Source organism: Anser anser, assembly GCF_964211835.1.
Source record: "Anser anser genome assembly, chromosome: 1".
In the NCBI taxonomy this organism is placed as follows: Eukaryota; Metazoa; Chordata; class Aves; order Anseriformes; family Anatidae; genus Anser; species Anser anser.
The window spans coordinates 36230765-36247899 of NC_139720.1; the positions used below are offsets into that span (position 1 = coordinate 36230765).

The following is a 17135-nucleotide window of genomic DNA, read 5'->3' on the forward strand; positions in this document are numbered from 1 at the left end:
TATACAGGCCAGGATGCCGTTGGCCTTCTTGGCCACCTGAGCACACTGCTGGCTCATATTCAGCCGACTATCCACCAATACTCCCAGGTCCTTCTCGGCCAGGCAGCTTTCCAGCCACTCATCTCCCAGCCTGTAGCTCTGCTTGGGGTTGTTGCAGCCCAGGTGCAGGACCCGGCACTTGGCCTTGTTGAACTTCATGCAGTTGACCTCAGCCCATCGCTCCAGCCTATCCAGATCCTCCTGCAGAGCCTTCCTGCCCTCGAGCAGATCGACACACGCACTTAGCTTGGTGTCGTCTGCAAACTTACTGAGGGTGCACTGGACGCCCTCATCCAGATCATCAATAAAGATATTAAAGAGGACCGGCCCCAGTACCGAGCCCTGGGGGACTCCACTAGTGACCGGCCTCCAACCAGATTTGACTCCATTCACCACAACTCTCTGGGCCCGGCCATCCAGCCAGTTTCTAACCCAGCGAAGCGTACGCCAGTCCAAGCCCCGAGCAGCCAGTTTCTCGAGGGGAATGTTGTGGGGAACGGTGTCAAAAGCCTTACTGAGGTCAAGGTAGACCACGTCCACAGCCTTTCCCTCATCCACCAAGCGCGTCACTTGGTCATAGAAGGAGATCAGGTTCGTCAAGCAGGACCTGCCTTTCATAAACCCATGCTGACTGGGCCTGATCGCCTGCTTGCCCTGCAAGTGCCGCGTGATGACCCTCAAGATAATCTGCTCCATGAGCTTCCCCGGCACTGAGGTCAAACTGACAGGCCTATAGTTCCCCGGGTCTGCCCTCCGGCCCTTCTTATAGATGGGCGTCACATTGGCTAGCCGCCAGTCAACCGGGACCTCCCCCGATAGCCAGGACTGCCGATAAATGATGGAAAGCGGCTCGGCCAGCTCCTCCGCCAGTTCTCTCAGTACCCTTGGGTGGATCCCATCCGGCCCCATCGACTTGCGCACATCCAAGCTCCGTAGCAGGTCGCCAACCATTTCCTCATGGATAGCGAAGGCCACATCCTGCTCCCCATCCCCTTCCACCAGCTCAGGGCACTGGGTGTCCGGAGAACAACCGGTATTGCCGCTAAAGACTGAGGCAAAGGCGGCATTAAGCACCTCAGCCTTTTCCTCATCCTTAGTAACTAGGTTTCCCCTCGCATCCAGTAAAGGATGGAGATTCTCCCTAGTCCTCCGTTTCGCGTTGATGTATTTGTAAAAGGATTTTTTGTTGTCTTTAACGGCAGTAGCCAGATTGAGCTCCAGATGAGCTTTGGCCTTTCTAATTTTCTCCCTGCACAGCCTCGCTACATCCTTGTAGTCCTCCTCAGTGGCCCGCCCTTTTTTCCAAAGATTATAAACCCTCTTTTTTCTGCTAAGCTCCAGCCGCAACTCTCTGTTGAGCCAGGCCGGTCTTCTTCCACGCCGGCTCATCTTTGGGCACGTGGGGACGGACCGCTCCTGTGCCATCACGATTTCCTTCTTGAGGAGCGCCCAGCCTTCCTGGACTCCTCTGCCCTTCAGAACCGCCTCCCAAGGGACTCGGCCAACCAGCGTCCTGAGCAGCTCAAAGTCAGCCCTCCGGAAGTCCAAGACAGCAGTTTTACTGGTCCCCTTCCTGGCCTCGCCAAGAATAGAGAACTCTACCATTTCGTGGTCACTCTGCCCCAGACAGCTTCCGACCACCACATCTCCCACCAGTCCTTCTCTGTTTGTGAAGAGAAGGTCTAGCGGGGCACCACCCCTGGTAGGTTCACTGACCAGCTGCGTCAGGAAGCTATCTCCCACGCTCTCCAGAAACCTCCTAGACTGCTTTCTCTGTGCCGTGTTGTGTTTCCAGGATATGTCCGGGAAGTTGAAGTCCCCCACGAGGACAAGCGCCGACGATTTTGCAACTTCTGTCAGTTGCCTATAAAACTCCTCATCCGTCTCCTCATCCTGGTTCGGCGGTCTATAGCAGACCCCCACCCCAAGGAGTCTTGTATGCGGGTGTTGGCAGTCACCTGCTGCTCGCAAGCTGGAAGCTTTAATTTCATCACCGTGAAGAATTCCCATGAAATGCTGTGTGAGCACAGCAGAACTGGAACCCATGGAGCTATCCTTTGAAGATCTGTCTTCAAAGCACTTTTAAAGGGGGCTCTGGCAAGCTAACGATCCTACAGGCCTGCTGGATCACCACTTCCAGTCCCCTGCTGTCATGGGCAATCATGTCTTGTCATTTCTTTAATTAACAAAGATCTACATTTAAATTAATCACTTGTTGCCCATGAGAAATGGAAGCATTTGGGAGGCCTGGAAATCTTTTCCTGAGTTCCGGCCTAAATTTTATTTACAGGCAATTTATACCCATCTGTTTTTGTGCCAAGAATATGCTTCATCCTGAATAGCTTGTCTCCCTTTACATTCACCCCTCAGGGTATTTATAGTTAACTGTCATAGCTATCCCCAGCCTTTACTTTCCTAGGACAGGCAAACTGTGCTGTTTGAGCTTCTTTGCTTTTCTGTTCATCACAACTGTGGCTCCATCTGTGTCTATTTGTCTTTTGGATAGTCTTCCTTGATTTTCTGACACAGGACTGCAGGTGAGTCTCACCTCCAGAGGAAGTCTCACCTTGCCCTTCTGTTGTGTTAGAAACACTTTTTCACAGATAAGATTCCATTCTGGATGGCTTCTGTTTTTTTTTGACATCACATTAGCAGCTTCATAGTCATACTGTAACTGATTAAGGCACCTGTGTCTGTCTCCTCTCCCGTCATGCTTCCGTAATGAGAGTGAGCATGCACATCAGGGGATGGACTTCACCAGACTGGTGCTTGCATTCCCTCTCTTTCAAATACTCAGGTGTTAGTTAGGTTAATGTTCATACCAGGGAGCAAGGCAGGTGGGCACAGCAAGATGTGTGACCACAAGGGACGTCTCTGTGTGGAACCTCCAGGCTCTGGTTCTCACCCCCTGTGAGGCTGGTGAGGTGCTGGCTCAGAGCACCTGGGAACAATAAAATATTAGGAGAGGTTTAGCAAACCTGAGCAATTGTTAGAAGCAGCATACATGAAGTTAGCTTCAGATAGGCTAATAGAAAACTAGAAAAACATCGGAGGGAGAAGGTTCAGGAGTGAAATATGAGCCCAAGCCTTTATCTGGTAGAGGCCAGAAAGCAAACTTAGTTTCATCTGGTCAATAGCTACATCATTTAAGGTGCATCGATTAGGATCGGACGTTACTGAATTGTGTGCAGTTACTTTATGTACACTAAGATAATTTGCTGTTAGTGGCAGTAGTATGAAAGGAATAATATAACCCTCTTTTCTCCCAGCAAACACGTGGAAGTCAGCATTTCCTCTCACCCTGCTCACTGCCCCTGGGCTGCTGCAGAGTGGGAAGGCAAAATTCTTTGGCCAGAAGGGGAGCAGCCTACAGGAAAGTACCTCTGCAGGGCACCGTAGTGGGTATGCAGCCACATATCAGGAAAGCATCCTCCAGTTCCAGCCCCTGCTGCCTGGATTGACTCTGCATCTTGAATTAGGCAATCATCTGCCATTTATTTATTTACATATTTATGTATGTACGTATGTATGTATTTATTTATTTATTTTCACACTGATTGAAATAAGGTTTACAAAGAGAACACCAATAAATGCTGAAGGATGTGCACTCATTTTCGGATGTTCTAATTTTCAGCTTAAAACTACAATTTCACTCTTCACAAATCTATTCCTATACTCTATTTCACCCAGCGTTTGACCCAAAAGCTTCAGAAATGCTGTAACTATTTTTGTCTTTCCCTTGTTTCTATTTTTTTTCAATAATTGAATGCAGCAAAGTGATGAATAACCTGGGATTTACTGACCTCTAACGGCTAAATTAAAAACTTCTACCTCTTCTGTAAACGTGACACTAAAATGGAAAAATACATTCAGGATCCGTTTTTTGTTCGTTTGTTTGTTTTTGAATCAAGACACTCCAGCTTAGAAAGCATGTCTCCTCCTTCTGGTGGCAAATAATTGCTTATTCTCTGGGCTGAATAATATTTATATATTTTGAGATATGAGTAAATAATCAGTCACTTTGCCTTTCCCTTTAATTAGCGTGAGAAGGGGAAGACAAGAAGCTGGGGTGCCTGGCTTGGTAGTTTTCATCAGATGTGCATGCACTGCTAATGGGAAAGAAGCAGTTCACCTCGCTGATTTTAAGCTGTTTACCTGTGGACAGATTAGGTTTACCATATAAATACATCACTGGGTGATTTCACAAAACACTAATGTAGGAAATCAGGACACGAAGAGGTGAGGTGTGCATCACGAGAAGCGTTTGCAAAGACACTGGTTTACTCTGAGCTCTGGGGACCAAAGATGCAAATCCAAATCCCAGCCAGTGCCATGCTGCGCCCAGTCAGCCCCTCAGTCCCCTAGCTGCATGCAAAGGAGAAGGCTAGCAGGCGACATAAGGCATTTTAGGTTAAAATACAATAAAAATAAGACATGATATAATGATAGGATCTAACCAGCTGGACGTATTTTGAGTGCAAGGTGCATTTTCCCCATAAAGGGCAAGCAAAGAGCAGATCAGCCCTTGTCTATCACTCCCACTTCTGCTGAAAAAGAGCTGCCACTGGGACACACTGGATCTGCCCTCTGACACCCCTTACCCTAAAGAACCAAAAATTACCATTTGTGTTTATGGTGATGGCAGGTGAGGTGCTAGCTTGTTGCCAAGTGAGCAGGCAGAGAAGATTACAAAAAATAGATAGACAAATATTGCTAAAAGCAGGATAACAATTTGTGCACCATAACTAATGCGCACCATCATTTTTCAAGAAAAGCATTGTGTTTCCTCTTGAAAGTTTAACTGCATAATCAGAATGAGCAAATAATGGATAGATTACACTCACCTAATGATGTGCTTTTATTTTTTTTAAGACAAAGCCCTTCAAAACATTAACAGTAATTTTTTATTTTTTTTATTTTTCCCCATTTTGCCTATGTAGCACCAGGGTGATATTACATCAGTATACTACTGAATTAGAGGAGGAAACACTGTGATCATCAACTACTTTAGCATATAGATTAAAATCCCATGATTTTATCAAAATATCACTCATCATAGATCCAAATTTGCAGTTATTTTGTTTAAGACTGCTTTCTGGAGTCAGCAATGTGCAGGTAACCTTGTAGTTTTTGAGCTCCTTTGTCATCCTCATAGGAAGAAGGGGAGCAAAATATCACAGGTTTTGTTTTGAATTTTGCCCATCTCTGAGCATCAGGACTTCACAGATGGGTGGTTTCACACAACTGTGCTTAACCACGTCAGATCCCACAGGTAAAATAATACCTGCTTATTAGCAGCGGCCTTCAAGGCCTCCCATTGAACTATAATTTCCTTGTGAACATATGGTGATGGCCCCACAGAACTTACAAAAACCTGTAGTACAGACCTCTGCAGCTGAGCAGGTCCTTAGGATTTTTTTTCAGTCAGCAAAGTTGTTTTTAGGATGCAAGTCTCTCACCCATTCAGGACACCTCCTTTAGGAAGCAGACTACATGAGTTTGTCTGAGGTGGAGAGCAGCTCCAGTCTGTAAATTTCTTCTTTGCTGGCAAGATGAGATAGCTGATTTTTCTTTACCTTTCTTACTTCTGGTCATCAGGGGTGAAGTTTGCCTGTGATTTCTAAAAGTGCTCTTCAAATTGCTGAAGAGAAACAGCTTCTCTGGGTGTTGACCATTTCAGTGCTTCTTGTTTTCAGTAGCACCAATTTTCTCCGCATTATATTGTGAACATGAAGTGTCCAGGGGCACAGGAGTAAACCTTATGGAGCCATTAGTTGCCACCTATGAAGCGCTTCTCTCTCTTTTTAATCTTTCACTGGGCTGGGAGCGCAGAGCTAGATGGAGCAATGTGACAAGCTGGCTGTCAGCAGCGAGATGCACTTTCAGGTGGGGCTTTCAGGCACAGAAAAGCACCAAGCACTTCCTCGCTCTGCTCGCTTTTCCTCAGTTTGGTTCCAGTCTTCTGCATGGAGAAAAGCAAAAGAAGAACAGCACCTGTCAGCTCTAGTACCATCATGCAGAAACAATGAATTTATGTAGCTCTTTGTACACTTTTAACACTTCTAACAATGATCAACTCTAGTTACCTGTAGTCTTGGCACGTTCACTGAGCCTCTTGCAGACTCTCCACAGCTACTCAGTTTAAAAGCAGGGTCTGCAGAGCACACCTTGTGCTCCAGTGAGATACTTGCATTCAAACAAACCTGTACCTGAAGTGATACTGCTCAAAGTCAAACACTAGATTCGTCATACCACTAAAAATATAATTTCAGTTCAGGCTGTCCCTTCTGCCATTGCTCAGCCATGTTCCGCTACCTACATTACTGAGAAGAAAATGTTTCCGTATTTTGACATGATTCCCATCTTTCTGATGCATATTATCTTAGGCCCATTTCTAAAAAGTCCTTTTTTACAGCCTACAAAACCAATCAGTGCTGAGCTAATTTATTGGGAAAAGAGGTTTTTTTAGGCTTCTAACTCATAACTGTAACGCTTACTTACCAATAATCCTGCTTTGCTCTGTGTCTAAAATGCATCTTCATTCAAAATGCAACAGCTCTTCTTTTACCAGACACGTACCATTAGCCCCGTTGTTCTTTCACTGATTTACCATCAGGTTGCACGCTGATTCACAGCCTGCTTCACTTACAGTCAAAGTCCTGGGCGGGGGCTGCAGAGCTTTCACCAGCTAATCCACTCCCTGACTGTGCCTCTGAGGGCAGGGCATGAAGGTCCACGGGTTGTTAACCTGGGTCAGCTGGAGATGGGGGCATGTGGCAGCTCCGCTCTCCAAATTACATTATGGGATTCACTGCTCAGTCAATGTCTTGGCACTAAACATAAGGCTAAGGAAATACTGGTTCCCTGCAGCGTGAATGCTGATAAATTTGTTTTGTAGTCATCGGTTCAGCACTCTGAGACCCAGCTGTGAGGTACACTACAGAAATGTAAACAGCTGGAGTGCCTTCCCTCAAACACTGTCTGGTCTTATTTAAAACACTTTAAATTACAGAATTTACATTGCTTCCTTTGGGACGTTGTATCACAGTCCAATAATCTCTGTGCCAGGCAGCTCCTGAGATAGCCAGGCACATTTCTGTGCATGCGCTACTCCCTGTAGCTCCAGCAATTTGTAATTCACCTTGACATTTATGCCCTACAAATATTACACACTACGCAGTTAGAGCATAGTAAAATAAATAAATAAATAAATAAAAGTTGATGAAAACCTAATGGCAGGATCACCTACAGTTCACAGAAAATGGTAAAGGAAGTGTTTTTTCCTGACTGGCTGCAGTGGTGGTGGCTTTGTAAAGCACTTCCACCCAGGACAAAATCATCTTTCTATGAAGTCCAACACTTCAATAATAGTTCTTTCTAAATGAATCCCTGCAGCCCCTTAATCCCTCTTGCTCTTTCCATTACTTTCAGGGTACTTACATCTTTCCTCTACTTAAGTGGTTAGGACTATAAGCAGCTTTTAAGGGCAATCTCAAGAGGGAAGAGCAGAAGGAGTTGATTCCCTGCTGACTAACACGGTTACTACAGCCCATAATCTGAGATCCTGTTTGCTCTTCTTTAAACAGCAACATTTTTTTGGCTTGAGGATTGTCCATGTAAAGAAGAAAGGGGAATATATCCAAACAAACCCACTGGCTAATTTTATTTCAAATATTATTAAATAAAGATAATCTAGCTAACAAGAAATGATGGGGAGTGTCTAAAAGCTGTTTTTTTCCTGTTGTCAAGCCAGGATTATTTTAATCACAGGGTCCTTACTATGCCAGGACCCTGCCAAATTTACAATGTGTGAACAGTATTTACCATTACTAGCCATTACTCTTTCATGAATTTTTAAAAACAGAGTGAAAAGAAACACAAGTGAACAGTAAAGAACTGCCATTTCTGGCAGTTTCTTGTTGGGACAACTCTTCTCTGGATTTAGATGTGTATCTCTCACATTGACTGTGAGCCTTGTCTCAGTATATATCACAGAAAAATAAAGTGGTTTATGGATTAAACAAGAAATATCACTGAAAACTTGATTTATCTTGTTGGGGTTTATATAAATATTTAACACATAGACAGAAATAAAAGATTACTACTAAGCCATATGAAAAAAATAACAGTTTTGAATAGGAAAGAAAGGATTCTGAAAATAATCTGGAGGCAGGCAAACTGTAATTCTTAAACTAAATACCACTATTTCTTTCTGCTCATTATGGTTTGCATATAATTCTTCCCTGTAGCCCCCTGCAAAATGTTTTTAGCATTTTGTTTCATCAATAATAATTATTCAACCAGTCTGAAAGCAGAACAAGAATATGAAGATGAATCGGCCCACATTTTCCCTGTACATCACCACAGCTGACAGACACCTTTGGGAGTGGGATTTTGGTGGAGCAGCCTTCTATCAACACAAATGAGCAATATTTCAATACTGTTTCAAGGGCTCTGAATGAACAATAATGAGTTGAAAGATTGGAAAAGAAAGTTGGAAAGTTGGAAGATGATATTCCTCATTATGTTGTGAGGCCTTTTCTTACTTCTTCTTCCTTGTGTATTGGGTTTACGTGGCAAGGTTTTGGTAGCAGGGGGCTGCAGGGGTGGCCTCTGTGAGAAGAATCCAGAAGCTGCCCCATGTTAGATAGGGGCCAGTTTCAGATGGCTCCAAAGGGACCCACCGCTGGCCAGAGCCAAGCCAGTGAGCGATGCTGGTTGGGCCTCTAGGAGAGCAGATTGAAGAAAGGGGAAAAAAAGAAAAAATAAAAAAAAAAAAGTGCAGCACAACAGCAGCTGGGAGAGAGAGGAGTGAGAAAATGTGAGAGAAGCAGCCCTGCAGACCCCAAGGTCAGTGCAGCAGGAGGGCAGGAGGTGCTCCAGGCACGCAGCAGCAGTTCCCCCGCGGCCTGTGGAGAGGCCCCTGGTGGAGCAGGCTGTCCCCCTGCAGCCCATGGGTCCCACACGGAGCAGATCTCCACGCTGCAGCCCGTGGAGGAGCCCCCGGTGGAGCAGGTGGATGTGGCCTGGAGGAGGCTGCGGCCCATGGAGAGCCCCCGCAGGAGCAGGCCCCGGGCCGGAGCTGCAGCCCGTGGAGAGGAGCCCACGCAGGAGCAGGGGGTCTGGGGGGAGCTGCCGCCCGTGGGGGACCCGTGCTGGAGCAGTTTGCTCCTGGGGGATGGACCCCGTGGTACGGAGCCGTGTGGGAGCAGTTCTTGAAGAGCTGCAGTTCAGGAAGGACGGCATCCCGTGGGAGGGACCCCACGTGGAGCAGGGGCAGAGAGGGACCGTGAAGGAGCGGCGGAGACCAAGTGTTAGGGTCTGACCACAGACCACAATCCCTGTTCCTCTGTGCTGTTCAGGGGGAGGACGTAGAAGAGTGTAGTTGGGGGGAAGGCGTTATTACTTTTAGTTTCTCACTGCTCTAGCTTGTTAGTAATAAGTAATAAATTACATTAGCCTCCTTGTGCTAAATCTGTTTTGCCTGTAATGATAATTGTTGAGTCATCTCCCTGACCTTATCTCAAACCTTGAACCCTTTTCATCATGTTTTCTCCCCTTTTCCCTTTGAGTAGGGGGAGTGAGAGCATGGTTGTGGTAGAGCTCAGCTGCCTAGCTCAGTAAAACCACCACACCTTGTCTTCTCCCTGCTGCTGTCTGTTTATCAGTGTGCAGTAGTGTTGCCTGGCAGAGGCACTGACTGAAATGAGCCAGCTGTGTTGAATGAACATAACCAGATTAGCAAGAGACAACAAGTGTTAAGCAATGAGATAAATCATTATAATAATACCAAGTGAAGAGGACTGTACGCTCCAGGCTTGGGATCCAGACTGCAGGATCACACTAGAGGACATCACTCCATATCTGCCTGCTCTTCTGGCTCATCCTAGTCATCTATGGCTGCTGTTTCCCAGAGCTGGGTGCTGGATGGATGGGCACTGTGAATGCCTGCTTTTGTGGTCATACGACATGAGTGAGCAAGGGAGCACTCAAGAGGATGGCAGATTTTACTTATTGTTGTTTAAACCCCATTCCAAACTCACTTATTTCTATCAGAGGTCGCTTTCATTTTTAAAGCAGCCTGGATACTTTCAACATCTGAGAAAAAATAAATAAATTAGCTGTTGAAAAGATCTCTGGGAGATTCAAATTTGCAAAGACAGCCTCCAACTGTGAGGAATCACTGGGAAAGGAAAAACAGCATCCTAGGAAATTTCCCATTTTCCCCTGTGAACTGTTTGAGCAATTGCTTAAATATCAAGAGTTCATTCTTCAGTTTATCCTTCATAACTTGATGAAATAATTAGTTATTTGACAATGCTGACGTATTTATCAACATATATTGAGATATCCTTTTATGTTAGCGACATGTAACACTTGCATCTCCCTACCTGTAAAATGCAGAAAGAGATTTCAGATTGATTGGTGAATTAGACATTACTGACTGGGAGGCATTGTTGTACTTAGAGTGCATTATTTGAATCAATATTTGGATAATGTCAAGAGTAAATGGGAACCACGGGAAATAAGATCTTGGTCATATAGAACATATATCAATCATTAAAACACCTACCCCACCAGAAAGCAGTAGGGCATAGGTGAACAGTAAGTGTTTGGCTTACATGCAGCTTCACGATCAGCCATTGGAAAACTATGTAAAAAAAAAAAAAAAAAAGAATCACAGTTAGTTACAATATGTGATCTGCAGCAGACAGTTACCATTTTTCTAAATTACAAGCAGCCAGCTGGCATTTAATTACAATAGATTGATATTCCTAAAACTGTCAGGAGTTTCAGCGGTGAGTAACTCATTTTAATAAATTTAGTGAAATAAGAAAAGTCTTTGATCTTGAAAGGTGATCAAGCTTTGACATTTAGGAGCCTATCACCATCCCTTTGTTGAGACAGTGCCAGTAACAGAAATCTAAGGATGACAAGTCTTAGGCTGGGACAGAAAGGAAATTAATAACCAGATCATGCTTGATGAGATTTCTTGTTTGATGGCAGTGTGCTGGATGACATCTGGATGCTATTTACATATGATATTTGTAAGACACATGAAGACTACACTTATTGTATGGACAGTCAAAGTCATGGTCCAGTGCAGGTCTGATTAGGGTGGTGGGTGAGTACAGGATTCAAGAACCAAGGCCTACCAGCACCTGCCTGCTTCAGGTGGGAGGCAGGGATGGCGTGTAGTGATCCAGCCAGATAGTGACGCAGTCATCGCTCTCTGGAAAGCAAAATATTCAACATTGCCAAGTGGCTGTCACTGTGTTGGTGCCAAGTTGCTCGTGATGGCAACTGTGTGCCCAGCCACAACTGGGATTGTTCTGCTGCAGCAGCTTTCAGGTACTACACACAGCTTCTTGTGATGTCTAAACATCTGCACTATGGAAAGATCCACCCTGCTGCATCTAGTTATGTCCTGCCCTAAAAACTGTATCTATATTGGAAAAGCTGAGGAAGCTCCTTGTGGGTAAATGTGCAGAAATCTCTGGTCTGCCACAGTCTGCAAGAAAACGTGCACACGCGTGGGTGTGGGTGCTGGGTGCGAGGAGTGGGGCTGCTGCTGTGGGCCAGCACCACAGGAGGCCAGGAGCTGGCACAGGAGCTGCTGCAGTGCTACCCAAAGCCCACGGTGTGGTGCCAGCGCGATGCCGGTCTGGGCCTCCTGACGCTGGTGGCAGCCTCTGAGGGCAGCCGGGGCCTGATGTTGGAGTGTAAGCATCGAAGCAAAACGGCCTTGCTCTTCGGGTTGTCCAAGTGCTGGCACAGCTTGAGGTGCTGCTCTTTGAGGGCCGCTTGCCTCTGCTTCCCCAGTTACGTGGTGCTGTAAGCCAGCATGGCTCAACCACCTCAGCTGGGTACCAGGTCCTGCAGCAGGGTCAGCACCCCTGGAAAGGTCAAGTCCAAGACCCGACCACAATGAAGGACACACGAGCATCCCCCAGCACTGCTACCACCCCTTGGGCTGTGTGACGTGGGCTCCCACCAGCGACTGCAGGAGACCTGGCAGAGGAGGGTGGGGTGTGAGCTCCCAGACCACTCCTGGTGGCAAGACGGGGTTCTAAATACTTTCACCCCAAGTTTTGGCTTTGTGCAAAAAACCACCATTTTGTCTGAAAACAAAACCTGTTTTTGTCTGCGTGGATGCAATGAGGTAGGCAGGCAGGTTATTCAATCCCTCCTGTGGTTTGAGGAGCATCCTACCAGTAACAGACCTTTTACGTAAGGACACTTAGGCCTCGGGTCTAAAGGCGAAAGCAGGTAGTGACACGCCCAAGAGACACAGAACCTCTTCATTTTATGCTAAACAAAAGTTATTCTTATTTATGCAGAAAACCTTTTGCAGAGCAGAAACCATGATGATAGATGCTGGCTGTACCTACACAACCTGCTGAAGTGTCCTGCAAGGCACAGACATTTACACTGAGGCCTTGAACAAGCTGCAAGTAAATGCCTTACTGGTATTTCTCTTTCAAGGTCTCTTCAGATCTGAATGAGCTTTGCTAGAGGCTCCTTGATGGTGGGTTGAACAGGCAAAGTGTGTTAGCACTCAACGGAGAGTTTAACAGACAGAGGAAAGAGGCCCAGTTTGTTTTCCTTGAGCCAATACATCGCTCTGCAAATGGTATCTTAAGTAATGCTAATTTATGCTATTTGTCCTTAGGAGCTTGTTGTCTATGTAATTAGCAAAGGCTGACTTGCACTTCTGCCTTGCAGACCTTCACTTTACACTGTTAATCACTGCCTACAAGACAGCTTTCCAGAGACTGTAACAGCTGTAAGGTGGATGCCCCTGCCCTAGGATTATGTAGCATTGGACCACTACAAGCATAAACCAAAATGTTCCCCACCTCATGCACTGATGTGTATTGGGAAAGTTCCTTTGTTATTACTATGGCTGTCAGTTACACAGTACACTCGGTCTGCTTGGCTTACAAATATCTAGTGCATGGTGTTTTGCTACCAAATGTAATGTAAGCATCTACAAAAGCCTCATGACTTTTAATGAGTGTAACCCAGAAGATAACTCCTCAGTACAGCGTGAAGAATGAATGTTTTGTGACATAGATGTGCTGCAACACATTTCTAAACTAAAGAGTTGTTTATAAATATCAAAATAAGATTTCAAAGGCAATGAGGCATTTTTGCAATCTGTAACATAATAAAAAGTGTCCACAGTAATACATCATTACTTGAAGACATCTACTGTGTGACTATTCTTGTTTCTGTTACTGGGGTAGCTGCATGAGGGTTTTTTGTAGGTACAATAGATATCTGAGCATCAAGTCATGGTGCATTTAAAGTCTGGATGAAATGAGTCTATATGATTCACAGCTTAGCTCTGGCAATACATTCTAAATCAAGGCCCTCAAATATGTGAAGAATATAGACAGAATATCGCAAGGTACACTAGGAAGGTATATGTGGAAAACACCAAAATCTGGGTGCAGCTTTAAAAAAAGTTGTGGGTGGGTGTTAGCTGCAGGAAAAGGTGAAGAGGAATCTTTAACAATAAAATGGTATATGTAATATGAAGGGGTTCCTGTGTAGAAATAGCTGTGCAGAAGTAAGAACCTGTTTCTAGAAGAGCTGATAGAAAATCAAATTCCATGTTTGGGAATAAGCAACTGAAAGTAGACAGATGTGAGCTTATAAGACACAGGGGACTCAATGCTTTTGGTGATGTGAAGAGGTCTCATCAATCATCCACCTACACTGTCATTTGCTGTTGTCTGATAAAGACTTGAATCCTCTTCCAGGACTGGTGGGGAAGTGTCTTGTATCTGTAATGGAAGCCAAGCAGGGATCTTTCCAAGGATGTCTTCTGCTGACTGGAAATGTAAAACCGGATGCCACAGGCACCGCATGATGTATTAGGATGCCCAGGTGAGCTTTGTGGTGTGGATCCAACGCACAAAGCCACTCCCCAATTAACTAGCAGGGGTGCTGAGGGAGCAGCTGCAGGACTGCCAGCTGCCACTACTTCACCACTAACATTTTGACATCAAGCATGTTGCTGATGTCAAAGGCTTTTTCCTTCAGCAGTTGTTAGCACACTTGTGACCTTAAGCACCTCAATTTTCCTTTCTTCAAGGAAGATTCAAGCTCTCATTATGACAGTGAAAACCCAGTCTCATAACAGCTGAACAAAACACGAAGCTAATTTCCAAAAGCTGTATTTTTGTGTTTGCTTTTTGAAGTTGTAAGAAAGGAGGCTTATGTTTTGAAAGAAAAAAGAGAAAATGTTCAGCTGCATACTGCTGGAGGAGAGTTGTTGGAGGAGTGTTTGTTTCATTACCACGTTGTGAAATGTTGTTTTGTGTGTGTGTGTGTGTGTGTTACATACAGGGGGAGGGATGATGTGATCTGTAAAGTTAAGGTTTAATTTAATTTCAATAAAATGTCACCATACATACAAACATCATAATTTCGACTTTTTTTTCATCTAAGAAATCTGTGGCTTCCTGGACAGAATGGCAATTACAGACATGAAGTAGATAACAATTGTTTTAAAACTGTAAATGAACATGCCCACATTTTTCTGGTTCAGCCATATGCCTTTTAATAACTAGGGTCTGTGTCTTGTTTACAGAATTGTCTGTGTAATGATGAAAGCCAGTAATCTTCTGTAAGTCACCTAGGACAGATGAATTTCCCTGTAACAGGCTTTGCAAGGAACACTGCTTTGCAATTATGTTCTTAAACTATTAAGCATTTTGATGCTTGAAAAATGACAGTAAATTAGGCCAATATGGATAATATTTTATCTGCTCATTAACAAAAAGACCTAAATAAAGAGGAGGAAAACTGGAAGGAAAGCTAATCCTAAGCTCATAAGAGCTAAAGATGCTAGTAAGGGCTAAAATACATGAAACATGCATGGGTGCTTTAATAGAAAGGAAGACAAGACCTTACATATTTTTCTGTGAAGATGTAAATGCAGATGACACATTTTGTTCAAATGTTTTTACATTCCTATTCATGATGAGGACTGGGTGATGAGGGAGGAGTTGTAAAGGTCATCTTTCAGTTTGTAAAGTTTATAATACTCCATTTTTTATCTTTTGTGGGTTTTTTGCAAGCTACTTACAGTTAGTAAGATCATCACTGCAGTTCTGTCAACACTGGAGTCTGCTGAGCTCCACTATATTCACAGTTTCTGTGTGTGTACATATACACATCCACACCCTACGCTCACACACCATCCATAGATGCACAAGAACAGATCAGAGAAGGAAAAACACCACTAAACTTTTTAATTCTACTGCTGCAAAATACCTGTCAGTTCTGCTGGATGCCTCCCCAGAAACTCCAGCACCCAGATACAGCGATGGGCACGGGGTTCAGGAAAACAGCAGCCAGCTGTGAGTGCCCCCACAGTTTGGTTTCAGAGTCTGTGAACAGGAAAAAAAGCCATGACAACTCTAAACTGTATGAAAGGATTTTATATGTTCGGCATTCAAAGGTGCAGAGACCCCTTGCTGTGATTTTTTGCAAAATGTGAAAACTGAGAGCCAAAGTTGCCAAATGCTGTCCTTAATGTGTGAAGACTTCTGCACCTCGCACCATGGGTTTTTTCCTTCTCATAAAATTAAATTGGTCAAAGAAAACACATACAGAACTGGAAAACGTCTGTCTTCATAAGGAAGAAAAGAATCTTAAGCAGGCTTGCTTGACAAGTGGGTTGTCTAAACAATGAAGAGTTTTGCCTAGGAAGCGTGAAGTTTTCAGAAAGCTCTGAGTAAAACCTGTTGACTTAGAGTCTTGAAAAGAAATTGATTTGTAGGTTAAAAAATGGAAAAATACAGAATTGGGTACTGGTGGTAATGACTACACTGTGTGATGGAGAAAGTCCTTCTCTCCCAGTTGGGGGTACTCAACCCAGCTGGATCCTGACAGTGCTTGGGGCAATGCACATCATCCTTTCTCCCTCTCTCCCATTTCCTTTAGAAACTGAAGAAGAAGAAAATCTGGCTGCATAAGAAATTGAGATGATCAAACCTAAAGAAGATTCTGTTGATTTATCCTACCAGTTCTTGCAGATTACTACTTGAGTAGATCTGTACACATCCTTCTCATGTATCCCAAACCTTTTTAATTCTCTGCACAGTGAACATTACTGTGGAGTTCTGGATCTGAAAAAGTTGCTTGGAGAGAGATATTATTGTGAATTTATCCAGACATGAGAAAGTTATAGTCTGGTTACAAATTTGAGTACCATCTCTGAGTGCAAAACGAACTAGCTTAGACTGCTGCAGAGGTATCCAACTGGTAGACTGTATTGTTAATCCACAGGTATGTGTTTGCATACATCAGGCAGCTGATGAGCAGGTTGGAATTTCTGAGTGAAAAAAACAAAAAAACTTGCTTGGTCAAAAATCACAAATATTTACTGCTGTAAATTGTGTTACATTCAGTTCTGTGAACTACCACCCCCATTTTCTGCCCCAAATTCCCAAATTAAAGACCCTAAAACATTACATAAAGTACAATCTTTACCCTTATGGGAAGCAGAGAGAACAACCTGTCCATCTTATTTATCTGTTTTGCTATGATCCTAAAATAAAATAAATAAAAACAAACAAATAGCAACCAAAAAAACCAACACAACAAAACAAAACAAAAACCACCAAAACTCAGGAATTGAATTGTTTCAGTTTTTATTAAGACAGTTAGGGACAACATTCCGGAGTAAAACTCTGATAGCATACAATTTTAGGTAATCTTGTCTATTCTGTCTTGGCCAAATGTTAATGGAAAAACCAGGTATAGAATTCAAGGTTTGTTAGGAAAATGGAAAACATAAAAGTGATGCTTTGCTTTTTATTTTTTTTTTTACCTTTACAATTTTCCTTTGGCTAGTGCTATCTACCTTGTATTAAAAAGTTAAACCTGGCAAAGAAGTTGTTATGATTTTACACAGTCATATATTTTGTAAACAAAACCAAGGAATGCAATATTAGACACTTGGAAAATTGCTCTACTTCCAGTCATTTTGGAACTTTCTGAGCAAAACCATGTAGAAATTAGTTTGAATGGAAACCTATTTCCCCACTTCACTACAGCATGGGAAAACAAGGCAAGAG

The 17135-nt window shown here is 43.9% G+C and overlaps 1 long non-coding RNA gene across 1 annotated transcript; it reads right to left on the reverse strand.

The window, feature by feature from the left end:
* Positions 1 to 1965: 1965 nt before the first annotated feature.
* On the reverse strand, positions 1966 to 7105 carry LOC310892191. Its single transcript, XR_014577931.1, has 3 exons — positions 6541 to 7105; positions 5427 to 6001; positions 1966 to 2980 (listed from the first exon to the last, which is right to left on the reverse strand). It is a non-coding gene; the product is annotated as an uncharacterized lncRNA (long non-coding RNA).
* Between the last annotated feature and the right edge of the window lie 10030 nt (positions 7106 to 17135).